The following is a 23,205-nucleotide window of genomic DNA, read 5'->3' on the forward strand; positions in this document are numbered from 1 at the left end:
GTTAGAATCCTCTGTGAGTTTTCTTTTCACCTGAAGTTTCAGGACCACATTTTCTAACTGCATGTCTGACATAATGAGAAAATAGTTTCAGACATGATCTTTCCAGTGTTCATTACTCTTATAAGATGCCTCATCTCTTTACTAGAAGCTTGTATATCATTTGCAAAATCTTTCTAAACAGAGGTTTCATTTTTCAATTCCACAGACAGGACCTGCTATTAAATTTAGAAAGAGATGCTTAATATTTAAGGGTTGACAGTAGTTTAGTAAGAATGCCATAGAAACAATTAAATTCCGGTAGGTTAGGACATGATATTTTGTCATTTTATCCAGGGCAAAGTGAGCTGAAGAAGTCTGGTTCATCGTGCACGTCATAACACTGTTTTTGATTATTTACCTTGAGAAATGTAACTGCCAAACTGATTGACAGATGCATACCTGCTGATGAGCACATTTCTCTAAGTCTCCAAGGAAAGACAAGTGACTGCTTCAGGGTTGTCTGGTGAGCATGGATCCAGACACAGAGAGCTGACTCATTTTGATAGCAAGGATTGATCAAGTCATGGTTGTTTTATGAGCTCACCTAAGTTACAGGTATGTTCTGGTAACTCTTGAGCTCTGCTATATGAGAAGACCACCCTCCATCTCACCCTAGAACTATGACTGGCTTCCACTACATTGAAACAGAGTGCGTTACATACCCTAACACTCATTCTTCTCACCTTCTCTAGGAATGGAATTCTGATTTTCAGTTAGGCATGTTGTCACTTGGAACATTTGAAATTATCTTTCACTGTGTGGGATGTAACCAGATGACTTAGTCTGATCAATGAGATATTGGTGGGTATAATGGAATGGCTTACAGCAAACCAGCATTCCCACTGAGAACAGTTAACAAAGCCAAGAAAAAACAAAAAAGGCAAACAAGAATATGTTTAAAACCATGAAAGGGCTGCTAAAGCAACCAGAAGAAAGAATATGAAAAAGGAAAAAATAAAAACTCAAGAGATCATAGCCAAGACTTTTCAACTGATTTTTAAAAATCAGCAGCTGAGGAAAAAAGTATATTTATTATCTTTAAAAAAAATAATGCTGACAGCAATTTCTCAGTAGAACTGGAAGTCAGAAGATAATGAGATGATATCTTGAAAATGATGAAAGAAAAAAGAATTAATTCTATATTCAGTAAAACTATCCTTCAAAAATGAAGGCAAAATAAAAAAGTTTTTAAATAAATGAAACAGAATTTTTACCAGAAAACCTGCACAAAGAAAAATACAAATGCTTATCCGACAGAAAGAAAATTATCCCAGTTTAAAACACAGAAATGCAGGAAGTGAAGAAAAGCAATGGAAGGAGAAATAAAAATGAATTAATGAGAATATAGACTAATAATAATGTCTTACAGGCTTTGAAAGATGTGTAGAAATAAAATTAAAAAGTTAAAAGAGGGATAATTGAGTTAATCTAAAGTTTTAATATTATCAGGAAAATGGTAAAATATAATCCATGCTTGTTTAGTCACCCAGTCATGTCCAACTCTTTGGGACCCTTTGGAATACAGTCATACTCTGTCCATGGAATTCTCCAGGCAAGAATATTGGAATGGGTTGCCATTTCCTCCTCCAGAGAATCGTCCTGACCCAGGGGTTGAACCCATGTCTCCTGTGACTCCTGCATTGCAGGCAAATTCTTTACCCACTGAGCCATCGGGGGAAGCTCATGTTAGACTGCAAATCAAGACTACAGGCTGAAATCCCTGATAACCTCTGAAAAAATTCATGAAAGAGTGGTAAAGACAAAAGTTAATGGGGAGAATGGAATGATAGCAATTGTTTGCTTCATCGAAAAGAAATCAAGAAAATAGAGAAAAAGATAAATAGGTAAAGATACACAGCAAACTGCTAACTCTGACACCTCTGGAGAGTGAAAAGTGTTTAAGGGAAAATAAGGGGAAGGATTTTACTTTCTAAAATTTTGGTGTTAGAAATGCTCCCAATAAGGATATTTTACTTTTGGATTGAAGAGAAGAAAAATGTGATACAATATTTTACATGCCTATTTATCTAGCCAAGTATTCTACAAGTTTTATCTATTTCTTCCTGTGGACTGGACACATTACTTGTAAAGTTATTGTTAATATTTGATTATTATACAGTTTAAAACTTTTGTTGTCTGATATAGAGAACAAACTAGTGGTTACCAGTGGGGAAATGGAAAGGGAGAGGGGCAATAGTAGGAGTAAGAGGCATAAACTATTATGAATAAAATAAGCTACAAGGCTATATTGTACAGAAAATATAGCCAATATCTTATAAAAAGTATAAATGGAGTATAACCTTTAAAATTTGTGGCTCACTATATTGCATACCTGTAACTTAGGTTATATTATATTAATATTGAACATCAACTATACTTCAATAAAAAAATCATAAATAATTATTATTGTGATACGATCTCTTTATCCATTTTGTTTTCTAAAAAGTTACAGGTTGTATACAACAAAGCTATGAATTTTGTCGTGGCTTTTGTATAACCAACTACTTTACTGAACTCACTAACTGAATTCATATCACCGTTTCAGACATTCTGATATTTGATTATCTTAGGATGCGTGGGTGTGCCCCTTTCTACTTGGTCATGAGTACATGTTGGATTGGCCAGAAGTTTTTATGTAAGAGCTAATGGGACAAGCCTGAAAGAACATGTTGGCCAACCCAACTCAATGCTGACAAACTCTTGGATCCCACTTCCACCAGTGACTATTAGGGTTGATCAGTTCCTCATATTCATGATGCAGTTCCTGTTTTTTCTGGGGCTGCTTGGTTTAGTCATAGTTCCCAAGTTCTTTCCTATCCACAGTTTTTTGTTTGTTTGTATTTTACCTCTAATCTCTATAAGTGTTCATTGCTCAGTTGTGTACGGCTCTTTGCAACCCCATGGACTGTAACCCACCAGGCTCCTCTGTCCATGGGGATTCTCCAGGCAAGAATATTGGAGTGGGTTGCCATGCTCTCCTCCAGGCGATCTTCCCAATCCAGGGATTCAACCTGGGTCTCCTGCAGTGTAGGCAGATTCTTTACAGTCTGAGCTAGCAGGGAAGCAAGTCTCCATAAACAGACACATTATATTAATAGGTTAAATTAAATGTCCACATCCATGAACTTCATCTGCCTCATCAGGTGCTCACTCTTGGGCACTTGGGTCTCTCTGCTCTGGATATCCAAGCTCCCTGCAGCTGGTACCTGCTCTTTTGAGACTGTGCTTGCCTGGCACAAGGACTTCTGAAGGAGGTGGCACAATGCTGGGACAGAGTGTCCACACCAGCCTCACCAAGTATGCAGAATAACCTGTCCCCACATCTGAGTCTTCATTAGGATGCATTACTCACTCAGGACTAAACTCCTCCTTGCCGTTCCAACCAACAGACTGGTTTCTGTGCCCCAGGGTCTAGGTAAGAGTTCCCCAAACTGTGAAATATTCTGGAGGCTATTAATTGGTGCACTAAGGAAATAACCTTCCACTAGGTACATAAGTTTTCAAAATCCTTAAAATGTTAATGTTTTTCTTACTTTTTATTCTCCTTTATCTTAGAGAATTTACTCTATTCCTGTGGGATAGGAAATGGACATGAGTTTGAGCAAACTCTTGGTGACAGGGAAGCCTGGCATACTGCAGTTCATGGGGTCACAAAGAGTCACACATGACTTAGTGACTGAACAACAATAGGGTTTGGTGGGTTTTTTAAATATAGTTATAGATTTTTCAACATAGGTGTAAAAAAGGAACCAAGAACTAGCCTACACTTCTATTCCCTGGATAACTCCTATGGACATTTTAAAACATTAAATAATACCTGCACAGATTTAGAAAGTAAGTAACAGAACAAATCAAAAGGTGAAAGGTGTGTTCATTAACTCACTTATTTATAAATACATAGCTATTGGTCATGACAAAACCGAAAGTAAACATCAGATGCTTCAGTCTTTGGAAATCAGGGGCCCCTCCTCAGTAAGTCTTCCCTTTGTTCTGGGTAGAAAAGCCTTCTTAAACAATCTTCAAATGTTCATTTCCCACACTGTATCAGAAAAATTTCTCTTAGAGTTGTTAAGTATTATTCTGAAAATTATTCAGAGTTCTATCGTCACATACTCTTTATGTAAATATCATCCATTTCTTTCATGAAATAGAAAGTCAGTTCCAATTTCATTACTCACATGCTTTTAAAAAACAGAATGCATGTATGTCCTTTAAACTTATCAGAGATGAATAGAGAATGCTGTAACCAATCCAAGAATGTCTCGGTAATCTGGTAAAACTGACACTATTGTAGTGGTTTTATTTCAGGCACCTGCCAGAACAATCTACACTAAAGAATGGTGACTATTTCTTTGATGAACCTAAAACAAGATCTGGAAAGAACTCAAAAAGATCACTCAGAATAATTTCTCATCTATAGGGAGTCCATGGAGAGCAGAACCCAGGTTTATCTACCTGAGTTTTCCCCATAGTACCCTGCACTTAGAATTAACTCTATGAATGTTCTATGAATTGACTGAAAGTCATAACTATTCAGAAGGGATGGCTTACACCTTAAAGATTTTTTGGGTGGCTCTTCATACTCTTCATCACACACACAAAGGATCCTGAGGCTCTGACTAAACAAATGAAGACGCAGAGATACAATATTGGAACTGGTATAGAGTATAGCCCTTAAACAGGGCTTCCCTGGTAGCTCAGACAGTAAAAGAATCTGTCTCCCATGCAGGAGAAACAGGTTTGATCCCTGGGTCGGGAAAATCCCCTGGAGAAAGAATGGCAACCCACTCCAGTATTCTTGCCTGGAGAACTCCATGGATAGAAGAGCTTGATGGGTTATAGTCCATGGAGTCACAAAGAGTCAGACAAGACTGAGTGACTAAGGCGTCACTTCATTCAACCCTTAAACAAGAGAACTCAGAGTATTTGGAAAGTCACGGAACAATAGTTTTGTTTAAAGTAGCTTTCACCCGGAAGCCATCAAGTACAGAAGGAGGTGGGGGAACTGTCTGCAGTTTGAAGTAGTAGACTTCCTCCAATTGCAATTAGCATTTAAAAGGCTTTCACATTCATTTTTATTCAAATATGCCACCTTTGTAGTCATAGTAACCCTTTTATATTTAGATTTGGTTGCAGCTACAAGTCTACTTGAGCCATTCATTTTATCCTCCCTCCTGAATAGACCAGGTTTTTTCTTTCAAATAGAATCCACTGTTGTACATTTTTATTCTATTAATAACACATTGGTTCTCTCTAAAGGCTGTGAGAAAAGGAAAATAAAATATCAATCATATTGAGTAACAAAATTATGAAACAGTTTCCTGGACTAACAGGAAAGGCTAGACAACGTTGCTGTGCTCAGATATATTGTTGTTGAGTCGACATATGGCAGGAGTAATGTTTCAAACCCATTGCCTTCCTCCTGCACCTCATCACCAAAAAGACACACCCCTTGCTGACTTAAACTTCAGGGGTTATAAATGGTCCCATCTGGGCTTCCCAAGTGGCACTAGTGGTAAAGAACCTGCCTGCCAAGGCAGGAAATACAAGAGATGCGGATTCGATCCCTGGATCAGGAAGATTCCCTGGAGAGGGGAATGGCTACCCACTCTAAGGTGGTTGGATGGCATCACCAATTCAATGGACATGAGCTTGAGCATACTCCAGCAGACAGTGAAAGACAGGGAAGCCTGGCCATGGGGCTGCAGCGAATTGGACTTGACTGAGCAACTGAAAAACAACCACCACCCACTCCAGTATTCTTGCCTGGAGAATTCCATGGACAGAGGAGCCTGGTGGGCTACAGGCCATTGGGTCCCAAAGAGTTAGACACGGCTGAAGCGACTTAGCACCAGCAACCAAGCATAAGATAGCCACACGCCCTGCAGCCCTCACCTCAAATTTTGCCTATTAAAGCTTCTCCCCAAAATCATCAGAGTTTGGGTGTTTTGAGCATGAGTTGCCTGTTCTCTTTGCTTGGCTCTGCAATAAATGATTTTCTACTCCAGACTCTGACATTTCGGAGTTTGGCCTCACCGTGTTGGGCACACAAATCCATGTTCAGTAACGGAGACACTTTAAGTTTCTTTTCTGTTTCTTTTTATTTATAAAGGAAAATCTCAAATGAGATATAAGACATCATGTAAAATTAGCGTTTTCCCTTGTATTTTCTCTTTGAGGATCTGTTTAGACCTCTGATTTTTACAATTACCAAAATGAATTTTCAAATCCATTCTATGTAGAAACAGGCATCAAAATTCAGAGCAGAAAAAAATCTCAGAGTCTTTCTGGTCCAGACAGGTGAGAAAACTGAAGATGCATAGAATTGAGGGACCTAGTCAGGGTCACACACCTAGTTAACGGCTTAAGTCAAGCCCCTACTCCTGATCTGCATTTTCTTTCCACAGTAAGCCCAGTCTTCACACCTTGCGGATTCCACTGCATTAGTGAACTCAGGTTCGGCTGCTTGCTGCTGGAAAGTCAATACTTGAGAGACAAGTGTTGGTTGCGTTAGGCAGTTAGAATAGGAAACAGGAGTCCAGAATGGTGGTGGCTAAAAGACAAGGAAGGGAAAAGCCCGTGAAAATAGAACAAAGGAAGGTCTGAGGACCAGAGTGAGGACCTCAGGTAGAACAAACAGCACTCCTGGCTAGCCCAATTTACATAGGGCAGTTCCCAGGGGGAGGAAAAAAGCATATAAAAAGAGGAGCCAAAGGGCCGGGGTCTCTCTCTCTCTTTCTCTCCCCTGCGGGTGCACTCTCTGTCTCTTTCTCTCTCTCTTTCTTTCTCATCTTTTGGGTGGGCATGCCCCCACGCCTTGAGGATGTATTTTTCTTTAGTTTCTAAATAAAACTGATCTGTCAGAGAACTATAACATGGACTGTCTGAGAGCTGTGATGCTCCGAGGGCTTTAATGTCCATTGCTTCAAATCTTTGTTGTGACGAGACAGAACCGAGGAAATTGCACTCCCCTGACAGTTGAAAAGGAAATGCTACTTTATTAAGGAGGCAGGCAACCTGGAGAGAAGGGAGACTCATGTCTAGGAACCAACTTCGAAGATTCTGCTCAACCATGAAAATTTTTAAAGGGAAAAAGGGAAAGTTAATTGCAATTATTCATTTTGGGAAGGCGGTCAGAGTCTTCTTTATCTTCCAATGTGTGCAGACTTTCTTCTGATTGGTGAGGTAACAGGGCCGTGTTCCAGGACTCTTGTGCTCAGCCTGATGTAACTATCCTTCACCTGGGTGGGGGGCCTTAGTTCCTGTAAAAGAACTATATATAAATATATAGTTTATATATACATATATATATGCCCCACCTCACAGCTGCAGGATCTTAGTTTCCTACCTGCATGCATGTTCAGTTGCGCCTGACTCTTTGGGACTCTATGAACTGTTGCCTGCCAAGCTCCTCTGTTCATGGGATGCTCCAGGCAAGAATACTGGAGTGGGTTGCCATGCCCTCCTCCAGGGGATCTTCTTGACCCAGGGATTGAACCTGGGTCTCCGGCCTTGTAGGCAGATTCTTTACCATTGAGCAACCAGGGATCAAACCTGGAAGCTTGGAGTCTTGACTGCTGAACCTACAGGGAATTCCCAAAATCTGTCATCATGTATATTCTTTGAAGAGGAACTGGGACCCTGTCCCATTGCTGCACCATTATGTCTTGATTGCTCCTCCTTTGTTTCTCTATTCCCTCATTCTCCTGATTAGCAGCTATTTGAATCCGTCCTTTGGTACTCAGGGAGGTTCTAGGAGGCTGAAATCTCTTTCCTACAAACAAGAAATGGGGGACACAGAAAAGATTTGTACCGGGGGTGATGGGGTGTGAGGATCCACAGGGTCCTGCTTGATTTCAATATGTTCCTTAAAACTTTAAATTTCAGGATTGTTCTTTGGCTATGACTTCCCCAGATAATTAATCTTAAAAATATAATTAAGTAATGTTCTTTAGTCTGAATTATCCTAATTTTTTTATTTTAAAATTTTATTTATTTATTTTTGGCTGTGCTGGCTCTTCATTGCTATGTGGGCTTTTCTCTAGTTGTGGCGAGTGGGGGCTACTCTCTAGTTGCAGTGTGCAGGCTTTTCATTGTGGTGGTGGCTTCTCCTGCTACGGAGCACAGCTCTAGGGCACACGGGTTTCAGTAGTTGCCACACATGAGCTCAGTAGCTGTGGCTCCTGGGCTCCAGAGCACAGGCTCAATAGTTGTGAAACATAAGCTTAGCTGTTCTGCAGCATGTGGGATCTTCCTGGACCAGGGATCACTGGACCTGGACACAAACCCGTGTCTTTTGTATTGGCAGGCAGATTGTTTACCACTGAGCCATCAAGGAAGCCCTATCTTAATATTTGATAAACAGCATGCCCTTTCTAATTTCATATGCTTTAACATCCAAAGTCAAAATGAAATGAGGCAACTAAAAAGTTTTAATTTTTAGGAGGAAAAAGAAAAAATTTCATTCATTTATTCATTATATAAGTATCAACCCACTGTGAGAGTTTAGATAAGATAGTTTACTGGGATGCTAACACAGCTTAAGCCTCAGGGACCCACACTTGTCCAGGGCTCTGCTAAGGCCCTATAACGAAGTTGGCATTGAAAGTTGGCCTAATGAAGTTTTTCATAGGCCTATGAGAATGTCTGAGCTTCAGACCTTATAATACCTGGACCTAACAGTGAAAAAAATTGTCAAGCTCATAATTTAGATGTATTTGAACACATGGGTTTACCTAAAACTTATCATGGTAACAATTTGTTTTCCCTTTTTTGGTCCTTATAGGCTAGTATGGGCTTCCCTGGTGGCTCAGATGGTAAAGAATCTGCCTGCAATGTGGGAGACCTGGATTCAATCCCTGGGTTGGGAAGATCCCCTGGAGATCTTCAGGAGATCTTTGTGCATGGCAACCCTCTCCAGTATTCTTGCCTGGAGAGTTCCATGGACAGAGGAGTCTGGTGGGCTACAATCCATGAAGTCTCAAAGAGTCAATCATGGTGGAGCGACTAAGCACACACACACACACACACACACACACACACAGGTTAGTACAGCAGGGAATTTAATTCATTCACTCATGTAACAAATGTTTACTAAAAGCCTTCTATGTGATAGGCATTGTTAAAGGGTTTGAGGATGGTAAACTGAAACAAACAGACTGCCAGATATTTCTCTAGCAAAGATGGGTTTATTTGGAATTGGCAGAGAATTGCAACTGGGGGTCTGCAACCATAGCGAGCTACATGCAAGTCCCTGCAGAGCAAGGAAAAGAGAATGCTCTAATAGAGAGGCAAAGAAGTTGGGAGTAAACAAAGAGTCCGTGTCTTTTCCTTGGCTGAGTCCTTGCCAGGAAAGAAGAGGAGTCTTTCTTCTTCCTATTGGGCTCTGCTATTGTTGCAGGGCGTGACAGTGTCCCCTCTGGTCTCCCAACTCTACTTAAGTGAAGTTTCTCTTAATTTTTTTGACTGTGAGAATGGTAACAAAGTGCCTGTCCTCACCAAACACAGTATAATGTAATTAACCATATATATCTTCATTTTCAGTAAGTCTCATAAGATGTATTTTTGATAAGATGAAGTAATATTCTCTGCATGATAGCATTGTTGGGTGGATTTCTTATTAGAAGAATGGCAGCACATTAAAGTATTGATTAATGGATTCATGTAAACTTAAACAGCAGTCTCTAGAACAGCACAGGAAATGTCAGTCTATGGCATTGTCTTATTCTATTATTTTATCAACAACCTGAATGTAAAACACAAGCATCCTTATTAAATGTACAGCTGCTGCTGCTGCTGCTGCTGCTGCTAAGTCGCTTCAGTCGTGTCCGACTCTGTGCGACCCCATAGACAGCAGCCCACCAGGCTCCCCCATCCCTGGGATTCTCCAGGCAAGAACACTGGAGTGGGTTGCCATTTCCTTCTCCAATGCATGAAAGTGAAAAGTGAAAGTGAAGTCGCTCAGTTGTGTCTGACTCTTAGCAACCCCATGGACTGCAGCCCACCAGGCTCCTCCATCCATGGGATTTTCCAGGCAAGGGTACTGGAGTGGGGTGCCATTGCCTTCTCCAAAATGTACAGCTGAAGAGGGTAATTCAATATGATAAATGACAAAGTCAAGACTTGTCAATATTGTCCATGAAATGTAGGTGGGCTTTCTACAGGGCTATTCCATTATTGACAGCATGATACACCTTTATCACACTGTTGACAGGTGTCAAGAATAATACATTGGTATGTGTTCAGTCACTATGGGAGTTTATGTCAGCTTTAGTAATTGACACATTTCTTTCTTATAAAGTTAAAATATCTGATAGATTATCATTTATTAAAATAAAATCTCCAAATATTTGAAAATCATTAATATAATGTACCATGTCAATAGAATAAAGAACAAAAGCCATATGAACATCTTAATAGATGCAGAAAAGGCATTTGATGAAATCCAACAACACTTCATGATTTTAAGAAACTCAATAAGCTAGAAGGGAATCTTCTCAATCTGATAAAGCCATCCAAGAAAAACCCACAGCTAGCATTATATTTAACGGTGAAAGAAATCTGATAAAACCATCTAAGAAAAACCCACAGCTAGCATTATCTTAATGGTGAAGGATTGAACACTTTCCCCCTGAGATCAGGAACAAGACAGCTCTTGCCAATTCTATTCAACATACTACTGAAGATTCTAACCAGGGCAATTAGGAAAGAAAATAAATAAAAGGCATCCTGATTGGAAAGGAGGAAGTAAAACTTTCTGCAAACAACATAATCTTGCATATAGGATATCCTAAGGAATACACTAAAACTATTAAAACTAATAAATGAGTTCAGCAAGGTTGCAGGATGATATAAGATAGAAAATTAACTGTATTTCTATACATTAGCAATGAACAATCCCCAAATGAAATTAAGAAACAATTCCATTTATAATATCTTTAAAAGGAATAAAATAATTGAGATTAAATATAACAAAGGAGTTATGAAACATATACTCTGAGAATGTACAAGATGATGTTGAAAGAAATGAAAGAAGACCTAAATAAATGGAAAGAATTCACATGTTGATGGATCAAAGGCTTAATATTGTTAAGATGTCAGTACTCTCCACATTGATCTACAGATTAAACACAATCCCTATCAAAATCCCAGAAGGTCTCCTTGTAGAAATTGAGGAGCTGGAGCTTGTCTTACAATGCATATGGAAATGCAAGGGACGCAGAAGCCAAAACAATATTGAAAAAGAACAAAGTTGTAGAATTAACACTTCCCTATTTTTTCCACAACATCAGATGTTTCAGACCACAGTCCACTGTTAATAAATTTCTTCTTCACTAAATATAATTATTCCTTCACTAAAAACTGTTGAATGTTTTTAAAATGAATTTAATGGCATATGCATTATATCTCAGTAAAGATGTTTTTTAAAACCTCAATTCTTTAATGCATTTCAAAAATTATTTTTCTTCATTTCTCAAATATTCAACTACCTCATTTCCCAACTTGTAACAATGACATAATTTCTAAACTGCTTTTTAGCTCTAGCACTATAAGCTGCCAACTTAGATGTAAATATTTCCCTAATTTCATTATTTCATTTTCTATCTCTTCCAAAATGTTCTCTCTATTGTTTATTTGATGAATAGAAGTAAATATACAATTAAAAAGAAAACATTTGCTTTATAGCTTTAATTGCATCACCCAGAAATGATTGAATAAGGTGGCCTAGGGCCAAATTAAAATATCCAGAATATTTTTTAAATTGTGGTTAAAAACTATTAACATTACACTGGCACATCTATATAAAAATTCAGTAAGGTTTTTATGTCAGTATATTTCACTGAAATATGTGTTCTCTGACATCAATCACAAAAACTTTTATAGCATTTCAGGTCTTAATTTACATCAGCTCTCCAATATTAAAAAACTTTCTCTCTTCAAAGTATTGAATTTTTCATTTAAAGGAAATTATTCTATGTATGTTAACATAGAACAATTGAAGCTTCATCAATAATGTAAAATTTTATTGTCTTGGTATATGTTTTCCAAAAAGAAGTGTTTTCATTTAGTAGATTGTTTTGAACAAGGCAGAATTATAAATATAGATTATAATTATGTATCTATATTGATAGTATTCTTTTTTGAAATTCTATTAAATATTCATGCCTAAAACTGCCTATTATTTTTAAGGATTTTTAAAGAATTGGATTTTTCAAAATAATGACTTACTTTACTTAGTAGCATAATCTCTAGGTCCATCCATGTTGCTGCAAATGGTGTTATCTCATTCTTTCTTATGGCTGAGAAGTATTCCATTATATATATATATATATATATATACCACATCTTCTTTATCTATTCATCTGTTAATGGACATTTAGGTTGCTTCCATGTCCTGGCTATTATAAATAGTGATGCTGTGAACGCTGCTGCTGCTGCTGCTGCTAAGTCGCTTCAGTCGTGTCTGACTCTGTGCGACCCCATAGACGGCAGCCCACCAGGCTCCCCTGTCCCTGGGATTCTCCAGGCAAGAACACTGGAGTGGGGTTGCCATTTCCTTCTCCAATGCATGAAAGTGAAAAGTGAAAGTGAAGTCGCTCAGTCGTGTCAGACTCTTAGCGACCCCATGGACTGCAGCCTACCAGGCTCCTCTGTCCATGGGATTTTCCAGGCAAGAGTACTGGAGTGGGGTGCCATTGCCTTCTCCCACTGTGAATGCTAGGGTGCACATATCTTTTCAACTTACAGTGTTCTCCATGCTGCTGCTGCTAAGTCACTTCAGATTGTGTCTGACTCTGTGTGACCCCATAGATGGCAGCCCACCAGGCTCCCCCGTCCCTGGGACTCTCCAGGCAAGAACACTGGAGTGGGTTGCCATTTCCTTCAACGCATGAAAATGAAAAGTGAAAGGGAAGTCGCTCCATATACATGCCCCAAAGTGGGATTACAGTATCATATGGTAGCTCTACTTTTAATTTTTTAAGGAATCTCCATACTGTACTCCAGTGACTGCACCAATTTATATTTTCACCAACAGTGCAGGAGGGTTCCTTTTTCGCCACATCCTCTTTAGCATTTATTATTTGTAGACTCTTTGATGACGGCTGTTCTCAGAGGAGACTGACAGGCTCCAGTCCATAGGATCACAAAGAGTCGGACACAACTGAAGCAACTAAGCTCTCAGGCATGCTTTCGGACCAGTGTGAGGTGACACCTCATTGTAGTTTTGATTTGGATTTCTCTAATTATTAGTGATGTTGACATCTTTTTTATGCGCCTGTTTGCCATCTCTGTCTCCTTTGGAGACATGTCTATTTAGATCTTCAGCCCATTTTTTTGAATGGGTTGTTTTACTGATTTTACTGTTTACTGAATGGGTTTTACTGATACTGAATTATGTGAACTATTTGTACATTTTGAAAATTAATCCCTTATCAGTTGCATCATTTGCAAATATTTTCTCCCATTTTGTAGGCTGTCTTTTCATTTTGTTTATGATTTCCTTTGCTGTGTAAAACCTTTTAAATTTAATTAGGTCCCATTTGTTTATTTTTGTTTTTATTTCCATTACTCCAGGTAGTGTGTGCAGGCTCAGTCATGTCTCACTCTTTGCAACCCCACAGACTGTAGCCCGCCAAGAGCCTCTGTCCATGGAATTTTCCCAGCAAGAATACTGGAGTGGGTTGTCATGCCCTTCTCCAGGGGATCTTCCCAACCCAGGGATTGAACCCATGGCTCTTATGTCTCCTGCATTGAAAGGCAGATTCTTTACCACTGCAACACCTGGGAAGCCATTACTCTAGGAGACAGATCCAAAAAGATATTGCTGCAGTTTATGTTGAAGTGTTCTGCCTGTGTTTTCCTCTAGGAGTTTTATAGTGTCCAGCCATACATTTAGGTCTTTAATCCATTTTGAGTTTATTTTTGTATATGGTGCTAAAGAATGTTTATACCTCTTTTACATGTAGTTGTCCAGTTTTCCCAGCACCACTAATAGAAGAAACTATCTTTTCTCTGTTGTATCTTCTTGTTTCCTTTGTCATAGATTAATTGACCATAGGTGCATGAATTTAAAAATCTAATACTTTTGCTAAAGACTTTAGTCAAGACAGGACTGGAAGCCCATTGGCTTACCAGTGAATTAATTACAAGATAGAATATCCACTGGTTATTGGATGAAGTGAAGACATTCGCAGAAGAGCATCAGCAGAGAAGACTTAACCTCCTCAATCCACTTTCAAGAAAAACACACACATGAGTTCCCAGTAATAAGAAACATACTTCAAGGTAAACAAGAGTGTCCACACTGAGTTACAAGTATGATACTGTCCGCTGCTGTGTTATTTATAATTGGAAAATAATAATAGGGTAATAGGGAAATTGTTCAATAAATTATCCACAAGATATTATGTAGCTCTTTGGGGGAAAAAGTAGTCTTTCTATAAAGGTAATACTATAAATACATAACTTCCTCACTTGTCCCGCTCAAATTCCAAATTAACAAGAAAATAAAATCATACCGTGGAGGCACTTCCATCTACCATGAACCCAGGATATGGCTCTATCTCAAATTACCAATGATAAAAGAATTTCTGCAAAACATAATGATATTGGGAAAATTAAGGGAGAATTTTTTTTTAAAGTAATAGATAATGTTTCTGAGCTCAATGATACTCCCTTAAAATAAATGGCAAGGCATGAGAAATCTAATCTCTTGAAGATACAGGTTAACAGAGAAGAATATAATACACTTTAGTACCACAATTTCACATAGAACCGGCAAGGCTGGAGTGGTCAGGATGTGGGCAAACCTTCTCATTTTCTCAGACCTGGACTCTTAACTTCACATGTAGTAGGCTAAATGTAGACCTGAAATTCAGGTCTACCTGACACCTAGGGATGTGATCTTCCTTGGAAATTTGGTCTTTGCAAATATTAGATAAAGAACTCAAGAAGAAATCATCCTGTATTTCGAATGGGTCCTAAATCCAATGACTGGTGATTTTATAAGAGGAGCAGATGCAGAAAGACACACAGAGAAGGTGGTCATGGGGAAGAGAGGTAGAGAATGAAGTGTTGCTGCTACAGACCAAGGAATGCCAAGGTTTATCAGGACCCACCAGAGAAGCTGAGAAGTAAGAAAGGAAACTTCAGAGGGAACATGGCCCTGCCAACACCTTATTTCAGACTTCTAGCCTCTAGAATTCTGAGAGAATATATCTGTGTTGTTTTAAGCCACAGTGTTTGTGATAATTTGTTTTGGCAGCCTAAGGAACCTAATGCACCAAGTAAATAAACCAGGGGCTTCTCTGGTGGCTCACTGGTAATGAATCCTCCTGCCAATGCAGGAGATGTGAGAAACGCAGGTTTGATCCCTGGGTTGGGAAGATCCCCCGAAGTAGGAAATGGCAACCTGCTCTAGCATTCTTGCCTGAAAAATTCCATGAACAGAGGAGCCTGGCGGGCTACATGGGGTCGCAAAGAGTCGGACATGTCTGAACAACTGAGCACAGCACAAATAAACTGGAATGTGAAGGAGGAGAGAGAAGGACTCTCTCCTTCTCTCTAAGCAGATTTGTAGCACCAAAGTGGACCGAATAAAACTAAATGATTAAACACAAAACATCTGTGATCTATTAGCCTTCACTATGAACCACAAAAAAGAGAGTTTTGTGTGTGACCCCAGCTGACAGCCATCAAGTAAACAAGATACTTCAGTCCTACAACTGTATGGAATTAAATCCCCCAACATCTGAATGAGCAGAAACATACTCTCCCCACAAGCCTCCAAGAAAGGGTCTTTGCTGACACCAGGGGCTTTGCTGACATCTTGACTTCAGTCCAGTGAGACCATACTGGACTTCTGACCTATAGAACTGTAAAGTAATAAATATATGTTTTTCTAAGACACTAATTTTAAGCTAGTTTGTTATAGCAGCAACAGAAAACCAACTGAGCAGGGATACAGGATGGAGCTAAAAACAGGAAGCTTGGTTGAAAATCTTAAAGAAGTAATAAGATCTTTAAAGACCTGTCCCCATCCTGTATAGCCAGGAGACAACCCCTCCTGCTTGGCAGAAGACTGAGGTTGACCCATTGAAGAAACTCACCCAGGGTTGTCTGGGATATTGAGCAAAACCATGGTCAAGTGTAAGCTACCTTAAAGTCTATCAACTGAAAAATGAAACTCCTCCAACCTCTTCTCTAGCTCAGCTCTCATAACGCCAGCCACTAGGAAAAAAAATAGCTCTGACAGGAGTTTGAGAACTCTTCTATGGAGAAGTGGATCAGCCCAAGTTAAATTATGGAGATCCTGACCCTTGTGCTTCCAGCAAGGGAACAGCTGAGTCGCCACTTGATTACCATAGAGTAAAACCCTTGAGCTTTGAATTAGCATTTTAGTGTCTTACTCAGCTATTAATAGATACCAAGCAGACCAGACATTTTACCAAGGCCTGTGAAATGATAAATAAGGCAGAACAAATAGCAAAAAGGAACTTGTAGGAAACTGAAACTTCAGGGAGAAGAAGAAAACTTGCAATAAGCATAATAAATATTCTCATTCATTCAAAGATACTTATTGAATGCTTATTATACTGGGCAGTCATTTTTTCTAGATGTTGAACCATAAAACAGTGAACAAAGCAGAAAAAGCCCATGGCTTCATGAAGCATACAGTGCCTCAAAGAGAGAAGAGATGCTAACTGACCTAAGGAATAGAAACAGGAAACTATACATAAAAGAAATGTGCAAAGACCAAACTAGAACTTTTAAAAATTAAAAATGGAATAAGCTGAAATTTTTTAATACTAGAAGGGTTAAATGATAACACCAAGAACCTCTCAAGAGATGGAAAATGGAGGGAAAAAATATCTTCCTTAGAGGATCAGGCAAGCAATTTCAAAATCAAACAGAAACACCAAAAAAGCACAGATAATGAAGAGAAGAAAATTATTTTTTAAGTATACACAAAAGTAATTTTCCCAGACATATATGAGTTTCTAAAGCAGAAAAAAAAAAAAAAATGAGAAAAGATCCACTCCAGGGAACATTATCATGAAGCTTTACAATACTGTGAGAAATGGGATGGCTCTAAAATCTTCTCAAAAAAAAAAAAAAGAGAGAGAGAGAAAAGACAAACAGGAAAATAATTAAAAGAACAATTACTGCATGTTTTAGTATGAATATTATGGGTTAAGATTGAGAAAGTAATTTTTCTCTTAAATAGGTATTTTAGATTTGTCTTACTCATTTAGTAATATCAATTTCCTCTAATATTCCCTGGCATTCTGAAGGAATTTTTAAATAAACATTATTTACTTTTATTAAAAAAAAAAAAAAAAGAAACTGGATTCCATCAAAAAGGACAAGGAATCTGAACAGCATCAGGCTTCTCTACAGCAACAATGAAACATCAAAGACAGAAAAGAAATAAGTGCCTTAAAAATTCCAAGAGACAATCATTTCTTACCCAAGAATTTACACAAAGCCAGGCTTTGAACAGAGCATAAGAGGAGGATAAAGATATTTCAGACACACAGATCAGATCAGTCGCTCAGTCGTGTCCTACTCTGCGACCCCATGAATCGCAGCACGCCAGGCCTCCCTGTCCATCACCAACTCCCGGAGTTCACTGAGACTCACGTCCATCGAGTCAGTGATGCCATCCAGCCATCTCATCCTCTGTCGTCCCCTTCTCCTCCTGCCCCCAATCCCTCAGACACACAAGCATTCATGATTTCTCCCATGTCCCCTTCTGAAGATGTGGCAGTCAGAATGCGAGTTGAGAAGGAATTTCCAGACACAAAGTATTGCAGAAAGGGGTGAGTTTATTAAGAACAAAGAGCACAGATAATGTAGGCGCTGCAAGTACAGCTGACCCCCAGAGAAAGTTGACAGTTTTCATGGGTTAGTTTTTGCAGCCTCAAGACAAAGAAAATTCCTGCTGAAAGGCTGGCTTTAGGTGATTGGTTAAGGTGCTATAGGGTGAGCACTGTGGTGGGCATTTTTGTCTAAAATGGAATCGAGAAGCCTGCTGGTGATAACCATGGGGGCTTTTGGCAATGGTTACAAAGAGGCTCAGTCAGTTTTGGAGGTGACCTTGGTTCTGGGCTCCATGTCTGTGGCCTTGATGCAAGGCCTTACACTGTGGCCTTGGGGCAGGACTCCACAGAAGACACCGGAGGCTGTGCTCCAGTTAGCAGGGAAAGTAAAGAAGAAAAGAGGATTGAGGAAACAGGGCTCTCAACACAAAGAGAATTCCCAGGATGATACCCTTGGAGCAGGTCTGGGCAGCTGTTGACTCATGTGGCGACAGGAGGGCACAGGGCTCCAGGACTGATGTCTCCTAAAGGGGAAAACATGAAACTGGCAGATAACTGAAATTCCCTCCACCTAAAAATACTGAGGGGAAATGTACAGTTCTATCAGAGAGTTTGAAGTGAATTAATATACTCTGCAACTCAACTGATGATTATGTTTGCATAATTTAAAATGTGTTCCTTAAAAGATGTGAACGTTCATTTATTCAGAATGGGCGACACGGCTATATTGAAAGGTTGGGGACAGGGTTATGTAGAGAAGAGGGCTTTGGGGGCCGGGGTTGGTGAATATTGTAAGAGGAAGAAATCTTTCTCTTCCACAATATGAATTTAACAGCTAACATTCAAATCAGAAAAATCTTGTGATAATAAAATGATCCTACTAACTCAAAAGATTGTGATAAATACCACGGGAAAAAAAAAATATAAGACAACAAAACCTTTGAAAATGATTCATCGCTAGGGACCAGGAAGCAGGAGTTATGAGCCATGTAGAAATATTGGGTTGACCAAAAAGTTCATTCGGGTTTTTCGATAGGATTTTACAGAAAACCCAGATGAACTTTTTGGCCAGCCTAATCTTTTGCGTATTTAAGGAATTCATTATATGTCACCTGTCTTCCATTTTCATTCTGAACAAACTGAGAAATAAGCAAAAAGGATTGTCCGGTGGAATGATAGAGAAATGATCACTATTTTTAGCAATAAAGGCTAATTTAGGGAGATGGTGAGCTTGAGTACCAAGTAGATTTATGGACAGAGTCCTAGTACTAGACCAGAGGAGGCGTGCTGCCATGATATTAGGACCCCTCCCAACCACACACGTGCATTCATTATATGGAGGGTTTGGGTGCTGCCGAAGTGAATAGTTTGAGACCCCTGAGCTGGGAAAAAGACTAGTGACTCATTCATACTACTTGTTAGAAGTGACTGAAACAAGTATTTTATTTCAGTATTCAAAACCAAGGATACAGTAGCATATTCCTACTGGCTCAAGGCACACTTCCATTCCAATATTTGAACTTTATATTGGAATTCTGAGTCAGAGACAGGTGAAGAGAGAATGAACTTTAAGGAGGAAAGCAGCAGGAGCACAACTTTTTGAGCTTTTAGAAAGAAGTGCTCCTTGCTTGCCCTCTGGATGGGCTGTCCTGAATCGAGGCCTGTTCCCTGGTGTATCTCCTTTTACCAGTATTATTTATCCTTATTTCCTTGCTGATGTGGCTCTGAGAGGCTGAGGGGCACCCTGGAGGTCACTCAGAAGGCCCCTGCAGGAATCAGAAAGACAGCCAGAGTTTTAGACTGCAGGTTGCTTGATGCAACTGATGGATGGCCTGTGCTCCCACCCTCCTCTGAACCCTGCCTCAACATTACACCTACCTCGGTGCCCAGGAGCCCTGAGCTGAGATGGCGTTGCAAAGAGAAATTCAATTTTTGTGTTTCCTGAGCATTTAAGCCTAGAAAATATTTCTGTCCCTAATGTAAAAATGATAGGCATTCATCATTTCTCATTGCCTAAATAGATGGAAGAAAAAGAGGAGAGGAGGAAGAAGAGAAGAAAGAGCAATGATTTGGGTGTGTTGCTTTAAGTGCCATTGCAGAAACCACTGTCAAAAGCAAAGAAGTTTGTACTGCCTCCCTTAACCCCACAGGTATTTTTTTTTTATGCTTTTATGGTTCTCATTGAACTGGAAGGGGAGAGCCACTGGCCAAAAAATGAGCCAAATGCAAAGGAAAACAAAGTCATCTCAGGGTTGGAGACTTGAGAAGAACATTTTTAGAGCACATTGGGCTTTTATTTTGATGTTTATTTTTACTTTTAACTATGCAAAATGGATCCTCTTAGAAAATAGATAGTTATGCTAGATTGTAGACCAGCTGGTGGTGAAAAAAAAATCCGCTGGAATCACCTAAGCATGTAATCCCCATAGGAAAAAGGCAGCTTACTGTTACTTAGGCAGGGACCAAAAACTTCAGTCATATACAGTGAGGATTAGCAGAAAGAATGTGAGCCAATATTAGGTACAAATGAGAGCTGCTTAATATTGGCAAGCTACTTAGCCTCACTGAGCCTCAGTTGATTCATCTGTAAAATGGGAATAGAAATAGTGCAAAACTCATGAGATTGAGAAGAGATAGGTGAAAACTTCTAGTTCATGATAGGTGCATAATAAATGTTAGTTCTCTCTCTCTTTTTTTTTTTTTTTTTTGCTCCATCATGGCAGTCATTAGTGCTGACCACCAAATCTTACCATTCTTCTGCCAATCACATAGTGCAACTGTACTTTCTTGCTTCTTTGAAGATAGATAAGGCCATGCTTTTTGCTTTAGTCAGTGAAGTGAGAGTAGCCTTAATGCATCACTTCCAAACTGAAGCAAGTCCAAGATTTGCCATGGATCTTTTCTTTGTGACAGCAACTGGCAGCGTTCTAGATAGTGACCAACTTGGAGACAGGCATGAGATGACACAGCAAAATTCACAGAGCACAGGTAGGGTGAATGAGAGACAGAAACCTTTGTTGTTTCAAGTCACTGTGATTTTCTGAACTCCTTGTTACTGCCACATAACCTGTACCCTTTTGATTGGCCCACTCGCCTTAAATGAACTGCATTTGCTGCAACTCATTAATTCATTCCACAGCTATATGCTGAATGGATGTCAAGCACTGTGCCTGATGCTGGAAAATACGTGATACTGATTCTTGCCCTCAAGGAGCTCATAATAAGGGGAAAAGAAGGAGGTCATTGTTGGGCGTCTTTTAAAACTATCACCCATCGATTCTAAGGTTTAACGACAGTCAAGGTTGGGAACTCTGCTTTTGTGCACAATTGAATCCTTCATTTATGTTCTATTGTCTATAGATATTGATAACAGAAAAGCCAGAAATTATAATAGAAAGTAGGAAAAACAGTATTGTGTCAGAAGAGAGGGAAAAAAGAGATGGTTAAACTGACAAAGTAAAATATAAATACTTCATCTTTACTTTTGTTGCCCACAACTCCCTGGTTCACTCAGTTTTCTTTCTTCCACTTTGCCCTTAAGAAAATTTAGTAGAATTTTGTTTTCCTTTAGACTAAATGTCAAGTCAAAAACAATGTAAAGTTGTTTATTATCACTATAACTCTAGAGCTATTTCTTCCTGTAAAAAAATTCCAATGATGTGGAACTTCCATGGTGGTCCAGTGGCTAAGATTCTGTGCTCCCAATGCAGGGGGCTTGGGTTCCATCCCTGGGTCAGGAAGATCTCCTGGAGGAGGGCATGACAATCCACTCCAGTGTTCTTCCCTGGAGAATCCCATGGACAGAGGAGCCTGGTGGGTTACAGTCCATAGGGTTGCAAAGAGTCAGACAGGACTGAAGGGACTTAGCACACATGCACAATTGGTTACCCTGAAGTCCAATTTGTATGGAAAAGGCAAATTAAATCCATGATTGTTTTCTTTTTTCTAAAACAATTTGAAAATAATGAGTTCATTCCTTCTTACCCATCAACAGTGACCTATCAAGTTACTATAGAATCATTATGAACTTACAGATATAATCATACTTGATACATTTGAAACAATTCCAATTATTATCAATTTGTGGTGCTCAGATTGATCCATCCTTGTCTGGGGGAGCCTATTTCAATTGATTCCTTAGTCTTCCTGGCATAACCTGGAAGTGATTGATAGCTTCCTTGATTTCTGTAAATATCTACAATTAAAATGATACAATATCTGGAATTTGCTTTAAAATGATAGCATGGAGAAAATGGGTATAAATGAAATGTGATTGACAGTGAGTTGATTGTTGTTCAAGGAGGGTGATGGCCCCATTGGAGGTTCATTATACTGTCCTATTTGTAACTGTCTGGAGTCTTCCAAAATAACAGGCAAATATTAAAAATTCACACAATGACTTCCAGAATAAGACCTTAAATCCTTAGCAAGATAATAATCTTAAATGCCTGGCTTTGGTGGGAGAAAAGAGATTTCTAATTTCTCAGGGCTTCTCTTGACTTATCAGGGACGTGTAGAGGTCTGAGTATAAAGTTTTACCCAAAGTCAAAGGTGGTGCATTTTCCAGATACGACCGACATTTCCCCTAGTCCCAGGAAAGCATGAAGAAACCCTAAGTGGAAAATAGGAAGAGGGTGGAGGGTAAGGAGAGGGGAAAACGTCTGATGAAAGGTTTCTCCTAGTGAGTATCTCTTGGCAGTTCTGGCGGTTATCACAGGGTCAGGTAAATGGGGCCTCAGCCAGTAGCCGGTCTGTCTCATCTTCGCCTACTCTTCGGCCCAGATTTTGCCTCCAGTCCCCAACAAGCCTGACTCAATATCTTGTGGTCTAGGGGGTCTTGTTTTCCTGACAGGGCAGGGAAAAGCACTGGGCACGAAGTCCAGAGGCCAGCGTATGAACGCTGTCTATGACTCAAAATGACAGTCTTGGGTCTCAGCTTCATCAGCCACAAAATTAAAGGTCAGCCTGCAAGACTAATGATCCTTCAGGGTCCCGACCAGCCAAAGCCGAGACCTCACAAACCCTGGGCCCAGACACACAACCCTGCAGGCCTCCCTGCCTTTTCAGTGATCGTCTTTACCATCATCACACATTACATCGCCTCCTAAAGAAATATGTGACTGCTGTCACTTTCTGCAGATAATTAGAGAGAAGGGGCCTGGCAGAGATGACCCCAAAGTTAGCAATACTTTCAGGTCTAAGGAGTCAGGCGCGTCACCGACCTGTATGATTTCTCCTCTTCGTCCTTGCCCGTCTGCAAATCCTGACCCCTGTCCCCACTGCGGAGAAATCTCCTAAGAGACCGCAGCCGGCGTCGCCTCTGCGCCCAGGAGGCGTGGAGCAG

General features: G+C 39.6%; 1 long non-coding RNA gene across 1 annotated transcript; it reads right to left on the bottom strand.

Moving 5' to 3' along the window:
* Window positions 1-7,017: 7,017 nt before the first annotated feature.
* Window positions 7,018-23,199, bottom strand: LOC123332794. Its single transcript, XR_006549829.2, has 2 exons — window positions 23,084-23,199; window positions 7,018-7,301 (listed from the first exon to the last, which is right to left on the bottom strand). It is a non-coding gene; the product is annotated as an uncharacterized LOC123332794 (long non-coding RNA).
* Between the last annotated feature and the right edge of the window lie 6 nt (window positions 23,200-23,205).

Source organism: Bubalus bubalis, chromosome 3, assembly GCF_019923935.1.
Source record: "Bubalus bubalis isolate 160015118507 breed Murrah chromosome 3, NDDB_SH_1, whole genome shotgun sequence".
Taxonomy (NCBI): Eukaryota; Metazoa; Chordata; class Mammalia; order Artiodactyla; family Bovidae; genus Bubalus; species Bubalus bubalis.